Raw genomic sequence first — 18548 nt, 5'->3', positions numbered from 1 at the left:
GGCTCATTAAATTAGAAGACACTACTGCATATACAGTGTATTGCTATTTTTTTCTTGCTGAAAAATATGTCAACGGAACATCACCATGAAATTCCCTTGTTTTACTTCAGTGTTTTTCAACAGACTGTGAGCATTCCAATAGGAACCAATTGTGCCCCTCTTCTTGCCGACTTGTTTCTTTATTATTATGAGGCTGACTTCATTCAGGATTTTTTTAGGAAGAAAGATAAGAAGTTAGCAAAATCCTTTAACTTTACTTTCCGCTATATAGATGATGTTCTCTCACTAAATAATTAAAAATTTTGTGACTATGTTGAACGCATCTATCCCTTCAAACTAGAGATAAAGGTTACAACAGATACAGTTAGGTCAGCCTTGTATCTTGACTTACATCTAGAAATTGACAATGAGGGTCAATTGAAAACAAAAGTTTACGACAAAAGAAATGATTTCAGCTTCCCAATTATGAACCTTCCATTTCTATGTAGCAACATTCCAACAGGGCCTGCATACAATTGATAAGATATTCCCGGGCTTGTCTTTCCTATTATGAAATCCACAATAGAGGGTTACTGCTCACAAGGAAGCTATTAAACCAAGAGTTCCAAATGGTGAAATTGAATCAATCCTTTGTACATTTTACTGATGCCATCACGAGTTGGTTGACCATTATGGAATAACTGTTTCACAGATGATATTGGATATGTTCCTTATGTCGTAACTACAATCCATTCCCCTTTTCACCATGACTGTGAGCTGCCGAATACGACTATTTACCAGGTTTGTAATAACAGCAAAATGTTGTCCGTGAATTTACTAATAAACCATTCAACCAAAGCTTTTAAAACTTTAATATGTTGTTACTGACAACAAAATGGAGGTCAAGTTCAATAATGACGATTTTATATTTTACTGTTCATTATTTATGGTTCTTGAAAGATTGAAAAATGGTGTTTCCAGTCATATCCGTGCATTTTCTCATTAACTGTTCAACCAAAGCTTTACAATTTTATTATGTTGTTACTGATGACAAAATTGAGGTCAAGTTCAATAATGTCGATTTTCACTTTTTCTGTTCAGGAGATATGGTTCTTGAAAGATTGAAAAATTGTGTTTCCAGTCATGTTGCATTTACTCATGAACCATTTAATCAAAGCTTTTCAAATTTTAATACGTTGTTACTGATGACAAAATCGAGGTCAAATTTGATATTGACGATTTTCACTTTCACCGTTTCATCAGTTATGATTCTTGTGATATTGAAAAATGCCAGGACACAAATAAATGTTAATAAATCCGGTTTGCTGTGGCTCTGACAGCCTCATGTTTAGCAGTGGCGTTGTCAGTTTATTTTCGATTTATGAGTTTGACTGTCCCTCTGGTATATTTCGCCCCTCTTTCTGAGAGTATTTTGTTTTAAGATCATATTCTGGAAACCCAGCCAATCATGCAACTTTTCCCTAATTTGGCAAAACATAGAACATGAGGGTAACATACAAAGAATATTGTCATATCCTAGGAGATTAATATAAAATAGAAGACAAGAATAAAAACATTTGCCTACCGATATTATCTTGAAAATTTAAGATAGAAATGTCAGCAAAAATAATAATCATAAACCTGATCAACAATATACAAATAAAACTTAAATCAACAATTGACTCCTGTATGACAGAAATGATTAGCTTAAACCTGATTAATAATATATAGGTAAAACTTAAATCATCAATTGACTCCTGTATGACAGAAATGATAAGCATACCCCTGATTAATAATATACAAGTAACTTGAGGTCTGGAGCTGGCATGTCAGTAACTGCTAGTAGTCTGTTGTTATTTATGTGTTATTGTCATTTTGTTTATTTTTTGTTTGTTTCATATTCTGACATCGGACTCAGACTTCTCTGAAACTGGGTTATACTGTGCGTATGGTTGTGAGTCAGGAGCCTCTGGCCTTTGTTTGTCTTTTATGATTTTTAATTTTAGTTTCATGTGTATAATTCGGAGTTAGTATAACGTCTATTATCACTGAACTAGTATACATATTTGTTTAGTGGCCAGCTGAAGCCGGACTCTTCCGGGTGCAGGAGTTTCTCGCTACATTGAAGACCCATTGGTGGCCTTCGGCTGTTGTCTGGTCTATGGTCGGGTTGTTGTCGCTTTGACTCATTCCCCATTTCCATTCTCATTTTAAGTAAAACTGAAACAAGCCATTGACTTCTATATGATAAAAATGCCTAATTACAGACAATTACTGGGGGTTGTTACCCTTAAATGATGATTTTTATAACCATGTTTGCCTTTTCTCAAAAAAATGTAATAGATAGATAGAAACTGTTATCAGCATTTTTTTATAACTAGATTTAAACATAAAACAGACAACCACGCACATGCAATCGGATAATGGTGATTTTTCTAGGTTTGTTTGAATTAATGTTAAAGATTAAAAATATTTTTATATTATCGTGTAACCTGTCAAAGCCAGGAAATGAAGTCCAGTTGTTGTTTGCTATCTGTCATAACTTGCGTATAATGGTATGACTTTTGGTTTCTAGACAATAACTAAGTATAAGTGTATGAATCTCTATTAAATTGTACCACACGTCCCTTACCTCAAAAGGAAGGTTATGATTGACTTTGGGGGATATGACTGAAAAAGGAATTAAGTGTACTACGAAAAAAAACTACATATTTTCTGATTTCTCGACAATATCTTGAGTATAAGTGTAAGTATCTCTTGAAAATGTAATACAATATTCCATATCAAAAAAGAATGTTGAGATTGACTTTGGAGTAAGTGCCCTAACCTTTTAGGAATAAGGGGCAAAAACAATACTTTTTAAATACTTTGTATAAATTGCTTATTTCTTGACCAATTTTAAAGTGGTTTTATTCAGTGTGAATTCTGAAGAGTTCTTTAGTGTGCTGAATTTAGCTGTGGTTTGAGATTTTCAGTTTTGGACACAGGTTTCAACTTGGTCCACATTAAGGTCCAAAAGGTCCAAAATTAAACTATGTTTGATTTTAACAAAAAAAGAAGTCTTGTGGATGCTGGGGTTCATTGATATGCTTAATCTAACCATGTTTTAGATTTGGTGTATTGTACCATAATAGGTCGATGTCCAATTTCAAACTATTTTTGAGACCAAACTCATTCTGTGTCAGATAATTAAAGGCAACAGTATTGTACCGGTGGTCAAAGGTCATATATCGATTGAAAAATATCAAATCCGGGTAACAAACTAAAACAAAGGGAAACACAGAAAGACAGAAGGGCAACACGAACAAACACAAACATGCATAAAAAAGAGCTATTGACAGTGGTTGTCCATTCCTTTGATCTGTTTGAGCTTTTGATTTTGCTATTTGATTAGGGGCTTTCCGTTTGGAATTTTCTTCGGAGTTCAGTATTTTTGTGATTTTACTTTTTATGCCCCCGTCATAGTGGAGGGGGAATTAAGTTTTAGACTTGTCAGTCTGTACGTCCGAACGTCCTTTCTTTTTAAAATTGGTGTCCGTTTCTAACTTTAGTTTACCTCAACCAAATAGGTTTATTATCACAAACCTCACATCAAGTGATAATTTGAGTAGAGTCACGTTTATCATTCTTCAGGTATTTCCCTTATAACTATATATTATATGCAAACGGGGGAACCCAGAGGTATTTGATAACAATTACCATATTCCAGACTTGGTACAGGACATTTTAGGAACAAAAATGATGGGTTGAACATGGTTTAATGACTAGCCGGACCTCCCGCTTTACAATGTTAAAAAATATCGTTGAAATGAAATACAGCAAAATCACACGCAAGAACATTTATCACACAGAAACGCACAAACAAATAATAGTAAAGTCGGCACAACATGCAAACTGCAGAACAACTACGAACATATTCCATCAACGAAAAAAACCCACAGTCTGTGTACATTCAATAAGAAAATGTGTAATTCGTTGAACATTTAATTTCGTTGTTCTTCTGTACCCACGAAATCCTTGAAACATGGTATCCAACGAATCTTAATGAATCCACAATATACAGTCATATTGAAATTCGGGAATTGGTCACGTTCGCTATGTCAGAAATTATCACATTAAAAATTTGAGCTGTTTCATGAGCATGAACGTTGTGTCTACTCTTGCCCCGACTGTTCATGGACATTTGGTTCGATAAATGTTATTTATCTTATATACCAGGCCTTAATCAGTTTGATATATTTTTTCACATTTGGTAATATGGTATGTGTTTGCCACAGTGACCTGTTGTTTACAACCTTTTCCTTTGGTTTTTTTTTATGGATAGTTGTCTCTTTGAAAATCAAACCTCACCATCTTAGTTTGATATAAGAAGTGGCAGACAAAGTGCAGAGAGAAAAATGATCTAAATAACTATTATTCTTTGATGAGTGTGGACATAATGTACAAGTACTTATCTTTTATTTAGAATTAGTATTACAGAGGAACTTCTAGTCAATGACAACTATGCTATTAAATGAAATCATCTAACTATAAGAACACTTTCATAATTCAAGATCACCATGATTTAGCATAAGATTTTATTTTTATTTTGGACAATATCAAATGAGGGGCCATCCAATATAAACACATAAAATGTGTTGACAGAAATGTGGCGTCATCAGCCAAGAGTGTATGCCAGACGGAAGGTTTCTGTCGACTTTACAAAGAAACCATAAAAATAACTAGTGCTGGATTGAAAGATGGGGATAAGGATTCTTTTCATCCTAAGGAATTAGAGACTTATCAAAGGCTATGTACAGAGAAAGAAGAAAATCTGCCTAAAACAAGAGAAGATGTTCACGCTCTTCTTGAACGTTTATCCCGTACAGACCGCAAAATTCGAAAAGTTACTTCAAGTCAACGAAAGAGAAAACAGAATAATCATTATTTACATTAACAACAAATTGAGAATGCTTGTGTTCTGTTGAATACATATTTATGGACAGAATATAAAAATTTTGCCCAGAATTTTTCAAACAGCTTTATACCTTTCATGGATCTAAATATGGGAACTATATTCCACTTGTATATATTCTATCAACTGAATAGTCCGAGGAAGTATACCAACCTTATTTAACTAAGCTAGCTATAGTTTGTGTTGATAGAAATTTGTCTTTTTTTTAATCAAAGGACTGTTAACATTGACTTTGAAGAACAGGCCAGGTCATATTGATTAAAATTATTCCCATCCGCCTTCTTCTTCAATTGTGTTATTTTTCATATGTCCCAAGCCTGGTGGAGAAAAATTCAAACAACAGGACACTATAAAGAATACAAGTTACGACCAGGGGAAGATGAAAAATGGTTTCACAAATTTTCCATTCTTTACTTTCTTCCGGATTCAGATATTGAAGGTTTATAGTTGTTGACGATATGATGGATGAAACACCTCAAGAACCTAGATGTTCAACATTTGCAGACTACCCGACAGAAAATTGTGACAGTTGAATCACGATTTCCACCAATATTATGGGCTGAGCAGCCATCATTCAGTTAGCTTAGTATACGACAAATGGTCCAGAATCCTTCCATGCTCACTATAATAAATAGTTTTACTCGACTCATCATTCTATTTTTTTGGCCATTTGAAGTGTATCATTTAACAACAAGCTGTTAATTGCAGTAAGATTTGTAACAATGAGGAACAGGCAACTCGGTCAAGAATGGAGAAAGAGAAACTAGATTATTTATTTGACATTTTGGTCAAATACCATTTAAGACGGCTTACAAACCAAACTTGTTCATTTCTTGGTCTTTAAATATCATAAAAAGCGCAAACGTCAAATGAAAAAGCGCAAATGTCCATAAAAAACTCAAATGTCCTATTAAAAAGTGCAAACGTCCAGTGCTTCAACATATATGAATATTTGAACTCAACTTAATCACTGGGAAAATTTTACTAGTAATGTGTAAAGCAAATGAAATCTAATGAATAGTTTTATATGTTATCTTCAAAGATATTCTTTAAAGCTAAATGCTTATTTTGAATTTACTTTTATGTGTAAACTAGCATATAATTATGTTAATCCTCATGACTGTATATAGCACATTTATCATCATGTACTTCTAACCATATGTAATCTGGCAGTATCTCGGATTTTTATGAAGCTTTGTATGCATTTAGACCACTTTAAACTGCATCTGAATAATAAAAAAATATTTAAATTAAGCAAGCAAAAATGTTTATTTGCTAATCATGGTATCCATCCAGAACTAGCAGAATTGTTACAACCTTATTTTTAAATAAATTGATATAAAAAATATAGATTAAAGAAAGTTTAATATATTTAGTTTTGATTTCATTGATAAGCATTTAATACTAAATCAAATGAAGTAAATAGATGATGATAATGAAATTATATAATAAGATCTATTGTTTTTACTCTGGATCCTTTATTGAGCATATAGATTATACTAGTACTGCAAAACATATAATTATTACAAGATCTATTTACTCGTGAAATTTCAGAAAAATTCAATGCTTTGAAGTAATTGAGACTGAAAGATGAAATTTAGCTATCTATTAAGCCAGGTTCAATCTACCATTTTCTACATCAGAAAATACCTGTTCCAAAGCAGGAGTATGACAATTTTTTCCATTTATTTGATATGTTTGAGCTTTTAATTTTGCAATTTGATTAGGGACTTTCCGTTTTGAATTTTCTCGGAGTTCGTTTTTGTTTGGTTGTTATTTTACTTTTTAACCGATTTCCGTAATTGTTATTTGACAAATAATTGGAGCTTTGTTGTAATGTTACACAAAGGCGTCGCTACCCTAGGTTTTTGTGCATCTTCTGCAATATACATATTCCAACATTGTAGGCTTATTTGTGGATCTAGTCTTGTTGATAATATTTGCTGTATAAAGTTTCGCTCCACCTAGTATATTTACAAGATGAAAGGCAAATATGAAAAAGGCTGAATTCGTTTTTTAAGGACAAAAACTCCTATACTGAAAAAGCGGCACACAGTTTTGATGTAAATAGGCAGTAGGTGGATGATATAATTATGTACATATATCCTCTATCTTTAGTGATTAAAGATGACAAAATACGTCTATCTGATGTAACGTCCCTTTATAAAAACAAAACGGAACTCAGAAAATGTACGATTGTCATCTTGGTTAGAAGACAACAACATTCTTGCTGACGAGCAAAACGGTTTCAGGAAGGATCGTGGCTGTATGGAACATCTTTACGCTTTAACAACTCTTATAACTAATAGGAAAATTGAACGTAAGTCGACTTTTGCGTGCTTCATCGACGCAAAAAAGGCCTTTGACACCGTGAACAGAGAAATGTTGTGGTATAAACTGATGGCACTTGGTATAAATGGAAAGTTCTTGAAAGGGTTACAGTCATTGTACGTAGATGTTCGTTACGCAGTAAAAATCAATGGGTACATGACAGATATGTTTAACGTTAATTTGGGTGTGAAACAAGGATGTAAATTATCTCCGACTTTGTTCTCAGTTTATGTAAACGATCTGGCAGATGAAATCAACTCTTTGAATTTGGGTATACCAATTAATGCAGATAGTATGATTTCGATATTATTATACGCAGATGACATTGTTCTATTGGCGCCCAACGAAGAATCACTTCAACAAATGTTAAATATTGTTCATATATGGTGTTTGAAATGGAGATTATGTATAAATTTTGACAAAACTGGTGTAGTGCATTTCAGAAGTGGATCCTCACCTCGATCTAACTTTGATTTTTTGTGTGGAAATACCGTTGTAAAGTACGACAGCAAATATAGATATCTTGGAATGTGGATAGATGAACACCTAGACTGGAAGTTTACGGTTAGAGAAGTAAGAAAATCGGCAAGTCGAGCTTTGTCGGCACTGTATACCAAATTTATAGCCTGTGGTGGAATGGACTTTGATATATATGAAAAATTATATGAAAACCTTGTTCAACCTGTATTGTTGTATGGATCAAGTATCTGGGGTATATCGGAACATAAGCAACTAGAAACTGTGCAAAATAGGGCATGCAGATACTTTTTAGGGGCCTTTAAAAACTCCACCAATCTAGCCGTTCGTGGAGATATGGGATGGATAACAGTTAAAACAAAACAGAACATTGAAGTTATGAGATTATTTTTCAAACTTTCTAATTTAGAGGATGATAGAATAGTTCGGACTATCCATGAAACTAGTAAGGCAAAACAACGATCTTGGCATTCACGTGTATTAGCTTTACTGAGAAAATCTGAATTGAACTTTTTAATCAATCTCAACATAACAACCAAACAAAAGCTACGAATGGCTCAAGACAAATTAACAGCTATAGATCAAGAGAAATGGTTAATTGATGTTTTTGACGATAAAAATTCTGTAAATGGAAACAAGCTAAGAACATTCAGAAGGTTTAAAAACAGTTGCAAAACTAGTGTATTTGTTAAAACAATCAACTTTCGTGACCATCGACGCATTTTATCAAACTTTCGATGTGGATCGCTGCCGCTTGCGGTTGAGACCGGACGTTACACCAAGCCGACCACTCCATTATGTGATAGACTTTGTCTTTTCTGCAATAACAATTTTATAGAGACAGAACAAAATTTTTTAATAGACTGTAATTTTTATTCTGATATAAGAGAAGAACTTTTTAATTATATTAATGCTTTGAATAACACTTTTAATGCTTTTAACTCTGATGAAAAATTTGATTTTATTATGAACTGTGATCATGCTCAGGTTTTATTAGCCAAGACATTACATCTTATGTTTAAACGTAGGAAAATTAATTTGTAAATTTTTAATCATTATTGATTGTATAAATGAACCTAAAAGAGTTTTCTTAGAATTTTTAGTATCATGAAAAGTTTTATTATTTAAATATTTCTTTTACATTATAGTATATATTTTTTAGTTTGAAAAGGATGAAAGTGTCTCATATGTCTTAAAGGCAGGGATCTAATATGGTTTTAAAGATTTTTATATTGTATATGATGATGTATATTGGATCGTGACACTATAATAAACTATTTACTTACTTACTTACTTACTATATCCTCTATCTTTAGTGATTAAAGATGACAAAATACGTCTACACTGAAAATTTCTGTTTAAAATGGAAATTGCAAATATTATCAGCTGGACTTGATCTATCTACCCTGAAGGTTTTAGAAATTTCTTACAACATTTTTGTTATTAATAACACAATGGTATTTCAGTTGGAAGAGTTTTCATAGTTGCAGTACTGTACAAAGGATAACCATTTATCCTACCTCCTATACATTTCTAGGGATATGATTGGTTAGAAGCGTCCTCTTAGAGACCGTGTAAATTTCATATTAGGTTAGTAGGGAGGCGGGGCTTATTTCAAACACGGTTAGTAGCGGTGTTACGTCCCTTTATATTCCATATTAGGTAAGAAGGGAGGCGGGGCTTATTTCATACACGGTTAGTAGTGATGTAACGTCCCTTTATAAAAACAAAACGGAACTCAGAAAAAATCTAACAGGTTTCAACTAACGAAGAAATTGATGATTAAGGCCACACCAATTTGATTCCTTGTTCGACGGACCCGCCCGCACCTATTTTTTTCAAAACAGAATTTTTTTATTTTTTTTATATTCCCGCTTCCCGCATCTGGAAATGTAATCATGTCCATTTCCCGCACCGTTTTTTTGTAAATATTATAAAAAGATATCAACATTTGTTTTTAAAATCACAGTCTAACCTGTATATAACGATTTTAAACATAAAAGCACCCCACCACACTGTGTAAATATCTGTGAGAATTTTTGTTTCAGCATGAAACCTATTTATCCAAAGTGAGAGTGTCCCGATATAAATTTATAACAGCGGAAATACCTGTAAAGAACAAAAAATTGGTTTCTTTCCCCCTTACTTATATTCCCTATCAAAAAATGTTCGTTGTAAATATAAAGTACAAAGAACTTCTGAAGGATTTGCCTTCAACTGCAATTATATTGTATGCTGGCGTAAACTATCCATAGACGCTGCATGTTTATGCACCTGTCCTGATTGATAGTCGGTAAGATAAATTCGTTACATAATGTGCTAGTGACGTAATACGGTATATATGAGGTCAGTAAATTCCATATGGGGATTCGAGCTTCGCTCTCACCCCATATGGAATTTACTGACACCATATATACCGTATTAGGTCACTAGCACACTATGTTACTAATAATATGGTCTAGAAATATATATTGTATTCGTACTACGCTCGAAAAAGGACAAAATAATGCTTGTCAAACATTCAACCTGTATCTAAGCCTGGTACAAATTGATTTCATATTTCCAGACAATGTATGATTATTCTACATATATCAGCAAGTTTAGTATTATGAGCTTACTGTACATATTCTTAGATAAAACACTATCGTTTATTTTCTCCAAATTTGTACATGTTTTCCAAAAACAATCTGTTGCCAAAATGAAGCATACACATTTACCTACTTCAACATTTTTTAATATTTGAATTTAATTTATTCAATTCGAAAATTTCACTAGTAATGTGTAAAGCAAATGAAATAAAATAAATAGTTTTATATGTTGTCCTCTACAACTTTTTATTAAGCAAAATGTTTAATTAATATTTACTTTTATATGTATATGTTACAGGAAATTTGTAAAATCAGGGATTTTATAAAAATCACTAACAGTTTCAGTGGTTTTGTAAAATCCCTAAAATAGTTATGGATTTTACAAAATCACTGAAAATAGAGCTACGGATTTTGTAAAATCCCTGATTACAATTAAGTATAAATTGCTATTAGAAATGTTTTTTTCTTAATAAAAAAAAATAGACTAATGATCACTAATGATTTTGAAATATATTTAATTAATCATGCAGGAACTTCTTAGGAAGAAAGATAAGAAGTTAGCAATATCCTTTAACTCTACTTTCCGCTATATAGAGGATGTTCTTTCACTAAATAATTCAAAATTTGGTGACTATGTGGAACGCATCTATCCAATCGAACTAGAAATAAAGGATACTACAGATACAGTTAAGTCTGCTTCATATCTTGACTTACATCTAGATATTGATAATGAGGGTCGGTTGAAAACAAAACTTTACGACAAAAGAGATGATTTCAGCTTTCCAATTGTGAACTTTCCATTTCTAAGTAGCAACATTCCAGCAGCACCTGCATACGGGGTATATATCTCCCAATTGATACGATATTCCCGTGCTTGCATTTCCTATCATGATTTTCTTGATAGAGGTTTGCTGCTCACAAGGAAGCTATTAAACCAAGAGTTCCAAATGGTGAAGTTGAAATCATACCTTCGTAAATTTTACGGACGCCATCACGAGTTGGTTGACCGTTATGGAATAACCGTTTCACAAATGATATCGGATATGTTCCTTACGTCGTAACTACAATCCCCTTCCCTTTCATGAATATGACCTACCGAATTAGACTATTTACCGGATTTGTAATCACATAAGCAACACGACGGGTGCCACATGTGGAGCAGGATCTGCTTACCCTTCCGGAGCACCTGAGATCACCCCTAGTTTTTGGTGGGGTTCGTGTTGTTTATTCTTTAGTTTTCTATGTTGTGTCATGTGTACTATTGTATTTCTGTTTGTCATTTTCATTTTTAGCCATGGCGTTGTTAGTTTGTTTTAGATTTATGAGTTTGACTGTCCCTTTGGTATCTTACGTCCCTCTTTTAACACTATGAGCTAGAACTAGTATATAATGATAATGACTAAAAGGCATATAAACGGATATTTAGACCACTGTGAATTTACTTATTGTTGCATGGCAAGTTTGGGTGACATCTACTGTAACATCATTGTCCTGCTTTTCGATGCATGTCTGTATCAAGTCAACCTGTCCTCGGAAAATTGAACTCTTTGCTTATTGTAGACTTAACGACAATACCTTTACTGTAGCATCTCTACGTTTATTTAGTTGACATTCCTCTCAAAGTTCCTTGTAAAGTTCTAAAACATTGTATGAAACATTTGCACACTTTCTATTTGCGTACTTTTAATAACATTTTGTCCCTACCACCATGACCTATTGATATGTGAATTTTCCGAAATGTGCATGTCTTCAAGACATACATAATATATTTATTTACATCTTCATCTGATAAATACCGTTTTTAACGATTTTTTTAAAATCTCCACATCGAAGAACTTCATACCTACATTAAACAAAATATTTACTTTATTTGGATTAAAAGAGTTGAGAAAGTTTAGAAACTTATTCAAAGTCATATCACTTTGTGATAAAATACATGTATCTGATATATGACCAAAGTAAGTAAAACTTTTTTCTTATTTTTGCTTGGTTAGAACCTATTCATAAACATGCAAGTACAAAACAAAGTATTCTTACCTATATTTTCTGTTGTCTTTTTTATTATCATTTTGTGAATAAATGTTATTTTGTTGCAAATTAATAACACAACACTTATTTGCTTTTTTATATCAATATTCATGCAGAATAAGATGCTCTTGCTCTGATATGCATGTAATATTTGCCACTGGATCACATACCCTATCCCGCTCAAATTCTTATTCCTTACATATGCGTTTTTCTTCTCTTATGACATCAATCAACCTAATGTTCCGTTTTTATATTTGATTTTGAAAAGTTGATATACATGTAGTTGGTTTTATTTTTTAAAGTAATTACAGAAAAACTGTAATACACAGTAAATTTTTCTCAAACAAGGTAGTGATAAGAGCTTGTTTTGTCTTCTTTCTATGGCTATTTGACAACATGTTCTAAAATTTCATCATATTTTTTTCCCGGTTCCATTAGTTGAACTTTAATTTTCCCTCAATTACTTGAAGTAACTTTTGTGTGTATGTTTGCTCTTGATTGAAGGACACCTGTGCCTGAGCCATTGTATGTCAGTTGTATAGTGCATGAAAACTGCTCACTTAGTATTAAAATAAAGGCTAAATTTACCTCAAACTTATTGACTGTTTGAGGCTTTTTTCACAAAAATTCTTAATAAATATGAATTAATTTATTTTACGAATTCCCTGAATTTAATCAGTGAATCTGTAAAAATGATCTTAATCATTTCAGGGATTTAGTAAAATCACGAGTCAAAGTCAGGGATTTTAAAAAATCCCTTATCAGTTCAGTGAATTTACAAATTCCCTGAAATTTCAGTGATTTTACAAAATCCCTGATTTCACAAATTCCCTGTAACATATATACATGTTCTTATGTATAAACTTCAAATTGTAAGTCTTCTAGAGTTATCTCTCTTTACATAGTACATAGAACATTTAACATAACTGGCCAGACATAATTTAACGTTATTTGGCGGTATCTGAGATTTCATTTATCACAATTTATATATTAATTATCTGATCTGTACTTCTAACGGGTTTGTATAATTTTAAGGTAGCACAATACAAAGATGTTTTAACTTAAATATCACTTCTTGCCAAATAATGCAGGCCAGTCTCCCGCGTCCATGTATATTAATGATATGTAAGGTCAGAGTCAGATTTAGGAACAAGAAAAATGCTACGTTCAGAAAACACGAAGATACTTATAGATTATCGTTGATGATCACAACGAGATTGATTTTCTCGCTTGAGCCGGGACGGCGGAAGCGAGAAATGCAATCGAGTTGAGATGACCAATGATAATCTGTTTATCGCTATTTTACCTATGACGACGTTGTCAATTTCATGTCAATTTCGTTAGCAACGCCACATGCCTCCTTAGTTTCTAGCGATAATTTTCCATCTCAAGCGAGTAGTCTGATATGAAAAATTATCACAAAAAGAGATCAAAGGAAAATGCACAAAATAGCGATAAACCACTTTACCTCAGTAGATTGATACCAAAGTTTTCTACTTTATGTTTTAATAAAATTGCGTCTTTTACAGTATGTGTGCTAGTGAGTTGTACCACATGATTGTGCATGCATCTAGTGTGATGGGAGCCATAGGTGTTCTTCCCCACCACTACTTTGGCAGGTGAAAAGAAAGGAGAATATGTAAGTCTTCTTGCCTGTACGTTGCCTTTGCACTACAATGCCTCCTCGCAACAACACATGGTAACTAGTTTCTAAAATTCTATGCATAAATTAGGAGGATCTCTTAGCAGCAAGGGTCCCAGAGATGCAGTGTGATGTCCCATCGACGTGTTGACATGCCCTTGCACTCATCAACCTCAACCCAGCTATGGGTAAAATAGTTGGTCAGATGAAGAAGATGTAGCTTTATTTAAGCGTTCATCTAACAGAAGGGCCACTCTATACAAAACCAATGGCAAAAAAGAACTATAAGCTTTGGTAAGCAGTTCATCTAGAGGAAGGGAAACATGATGAATAAATTATATGTCCTTCTGGAAAAGGGTTTATGCGCTAGGCTAGCTACTCAGCCACGAAAATAAAAAGAATGCTACATAAACAGGTAATTCAGTGAAGACAAATGGAAACATCTGCAGGAATGTAGCCTTTGACGGGCGACAAAACTCTTCATGTCTCCAAAACAAACTTTAATAAATTGTTATGGGAAAGTAAGAACTATGAACAATATAATAAAACAACCAGAACTTTTAAGGAAATAAAGAAAATCAAACTTGATATATTCGGTGTTAGTGAATGTAGATGGACTGATTAGGGAACGTTTATACACAATTCACACACAGATATTTACTATTCAGGACGTTCAGATGGTAGACATCAGGAAGTATTAGCTATTCTATTGAGTAAGAGATATGTTAGAATAAATGAAATCGGGTGATAAATAAACTCATCAAAGATACAAGGACTAAATTTTATATATACGCCAGACGTGCGTTTCGTCTACAAAAGACTCATCAGTGATGCTCGAATCCAAAAAAGTTATAAAAAAAACCCAATAAAGTACGAAGTTGAAGAGCATTGAGATCCAAAGTTCCTAAAAGTGTTGCCAAATACAGCTAAGGTAATCTATGCCTGAGGTAGAAAAGCCTTAGTACTTCAAAAAATTCAAAATTTTGTTAACAGTTAATTTATAAATATAACAATATCAACATGGACACATAAAGCTCGATGTAATTACAAAAGTAGGTTCAGCTAACACAGGTTCAGAAGAAGTGATTGAAAAACAGGGACTTGTTGACTCGAGCTTGTTGAAATTAACCATTATGGTGAAAGATTAGTAGAGATGAGTATTATGAACAATCTGATAATTGGAGGAACAATTTTGACCATAAAAATATACACAAAGCCACATGGATCTATCCGAATGTAAAAGTAGAAAACCAGATCGATCATATACTGATATATATAAAACATGTGGGCCATCACTGTTAGTTTTGAGAGTAAAAAAGAGGTGCCGATGTATACAGTGATTATCACCTAGTTATTAGAAATATCTGACTTTAATTAAGGAAAAATAAATAAAAATAACAAGCATTTTAGACTTTCGTTAACTTCATTCATTATCAAACTGATGACTATGTTTGTGGTCTTACTACTGGAGTTCAATGAGATTGACACTCTGAATGGCAACATAGGTGAAATTAATTGAAAACCATTGAAGGCATCTTAGGTAACAAACACAAAGAACGAATAGAATGGGTATATGATCAAAACGTAGATTTTACTTATGGAAAGAACAGCATAAAAAAACAAAAATCAATCCAGTTATAGAACAACTGAAGAAACTGAAAGAACATTTTAATAGTTAGGAAAAGGAAGTGAAAAAGAATGCAAAATCAGACAAAAGCATGCATAGATAAATTGCAGAAGAGGCTAAAATAGCATCTAAAGTTGGAGATATGAGAAAGCTATATATTATTACATGAACATTCAATGGCAGAGTAAATATCAAAAGTGCTAACATCAAAGATAAAGATGGTAAAATAATATGCAAATAGGAAAAACAATTGGAAAGATGGAAAGAGCATTTTGAACAGGTGTTAGATATAAACCTGAACCAGATATCTCAGTTGACAGGTCAGAGGAGGCTTCACCGCCAATAGAAACAATAATAGGATCCATTAAAGACGAAGGCTAAAGTTGCCATTAACAAACTTAAAAACAAAATTTAAAGTTATACGGCATACCAGCAGCAGTATAAAGTAAGCATAAACCTCAATGTGAACATCCTACGTGATTTATTGAATGAAATATGAGAGAGCTGAGTGGAACATGGTGTCATCATAAAACTAACAAAGTGGCTTGAAAGATACCGAAACGGATTTAGAACAAACCGTACATGTATTTATAAAATCCTCATACTGAGAAATATTATAGTTAAGGCACTTGAATGGAGATCATCGAGATATACTAATAATATGGACGTTGAGAAAGCATTTGATAGCATCTATACAGAGTCACTTTGGTTCATCATAAGTATGTATGGAATTTCAAAGAAAAGGATTAAAATCATTCAGGACATTTATGATAGTTTCAGATGTGCAGTCAGACATGATGCAAAACTATCAGACTGGGTAAACAACACATCAGCAATGGAACATCAGGGCATACAGTGGGGACTTACCAATATTTAGATGACATGGACTTTGCTGATGATATCTGCTTCTTTTATTATATACACGAACATATACAGTAACTGATTAAGTTACATCTCAGACAAAAGAAGGATTGAAAATAAAGGCAAAGAAGACTAAAGTGATAAAAGGGCTACAAGGTAATAACAGTAAACGTAAAAAGTAAATTCATTCAAGTATCTTAGTAGTAAAATTAATGCAGAAGTCAACATCCGTGTTGGTAAGGCAGCTGTTGCATTAAACAAACTGAACAACATATGGCAAAACAACAGAATTTCTAGATATATGACGTTAATAGATTGTAACTCATACATACTTAAGCAACTTATAAATGATACCGAAATGAAAAAAAAAAATTTTAAATTAAAAATTTATAATGATGCAAATTCTTGCAAAGAAACATTTGTATCTTGGTTCAATTTTTAAACATTTCAGAGAAATGGGTAACTCTTGAAATGTTTACCTGAACTACAATACTTGCATTTGTTACAGGAATTTTCTAAATTTAAGCATCAGAATTATCAGAGAATTTATGAAATGCCTAACATTGACAGGCATTATATAAAAAAACAAAATTCAACAATTGACTGTTTAAATTCTGGTGACTTTTAGAAAAAGAATATCCAAATAAAAAAAAACACAACGTATTGCAAAGAAAAAAACAAATGGCTCGGTAAAATTCAGTTTTTTCTTCAATTACCAGTTTACAAAGATTGTATGTCTTTAATTTAGTTCTTCTTATTGAAATTACATGAAATATATTCTCACTCTGTATTTCAGATAGTACTTTTATTATCTTCTTTACATGTTGACAGAAGACCAGATTTAACGTCAACCAATATATTAGAAGCAATAGCAGGACAAATGAGAAACAAATCCTACAATCACTACATTTTATTAAATAACAAATAGTTGTCGAGTTTAGTGATTGAGGGGATTAATAAAATACAGTAGATTTTGTTTTTCAAACTCAATTCAGTGCTCTCACTGCTCTGTTGTTCAATAGTTTCAATGGCTCAGTTTTTGTGAACATTTCATTATTTGAAATAATTATAGGCATCTTGTGTGATTTTGCTGCTCACAAGGAAGCTATTAAACCAAGAGTTCCAAACGGTGAAGTTGAAATCATCCCTTCGTAAATTTAACGGACGCCATCACGAGTTATTTGACTGTTATGGGTTATGGAATAACGTTTCACAGATGCTATCGGATATGTTCCTTATGTCGTAACTACAATACTCTTTCCTTTTCACAAATGTTTCCTACCGAATTAGACTATTGACCGGATTTGTAATAACATAAGCAAAACGACGGGTGCCACATGTGGAGCAGGATCAGCTTACCCTTCCGTAGCACCTGAGATCAACCCCAGTTGTTTTTGGTGGTGTTCGTGTTGCTTAGTCTTTAGTTGTCTATGTTGTGTCTTCTGCACTATTATTTGTCTGTTTGTTATTTTATTGTTAGTCATGGCGTGTCTCTTTATTTTCGATCTATGAGTTTGATTATTCCTCTGGTGTATTTCGTTCCTCTTTTGTAAAATTCCTCTCAGTGTGTCGAGGCATGTTTTAAAATGCCTAGAAAAATAAGTCAGTATGACAAATGTCTGAAGTATTCAGACATTTTTATTAAATTCCTTTTAGAAAATGCTTTTAACATATATATATATACATGTATATATATTGATATTGTTGGATTTTGTTTGTCATATGCTACTTATCAAAGACTTGATTTGAATTTGAATCGAATAAAAAGAACACCTAACTTTATTGAAAAGTTATTTGATAACCATTAGCATGCCGAAATGGACTATTACATTGTTAATTTGTGGATTTCTTTGTCCTGAATGTTCTTGTATTTATTTGTTCTGTATTCCTGTCATGTCATAGTGTCATTTTAGTGTTATATTTAACATTGCCATTAAAGCGCGAGGTTGTGCTAGCCACACAACCAAGTTCAAACCATCACATTTTTCTTAAAATGTCCTGTACCAAGTCAGAAAATGGCAGTTGTTATCTTAAAGTTCGTTTCTGTTTTTGTTGCACTTT

Source organism: Mytilus edulis, chromosome 1, assembly GCF_963676685.1.
Source record: "Mytilus edulis chromosome 1, xbMytEdul2.2, whole genome shotgun sequence".
NCBI classification, from domain to species: domain Eukaryota; kingdom Metazoa; phylum Mollusca; class Bivalvia; order Mytilida; family Mytilidae; genus Mytilus; species Mytilus edulis.
Note: the sequence above shows the minus strand (reverse complement) of the source record.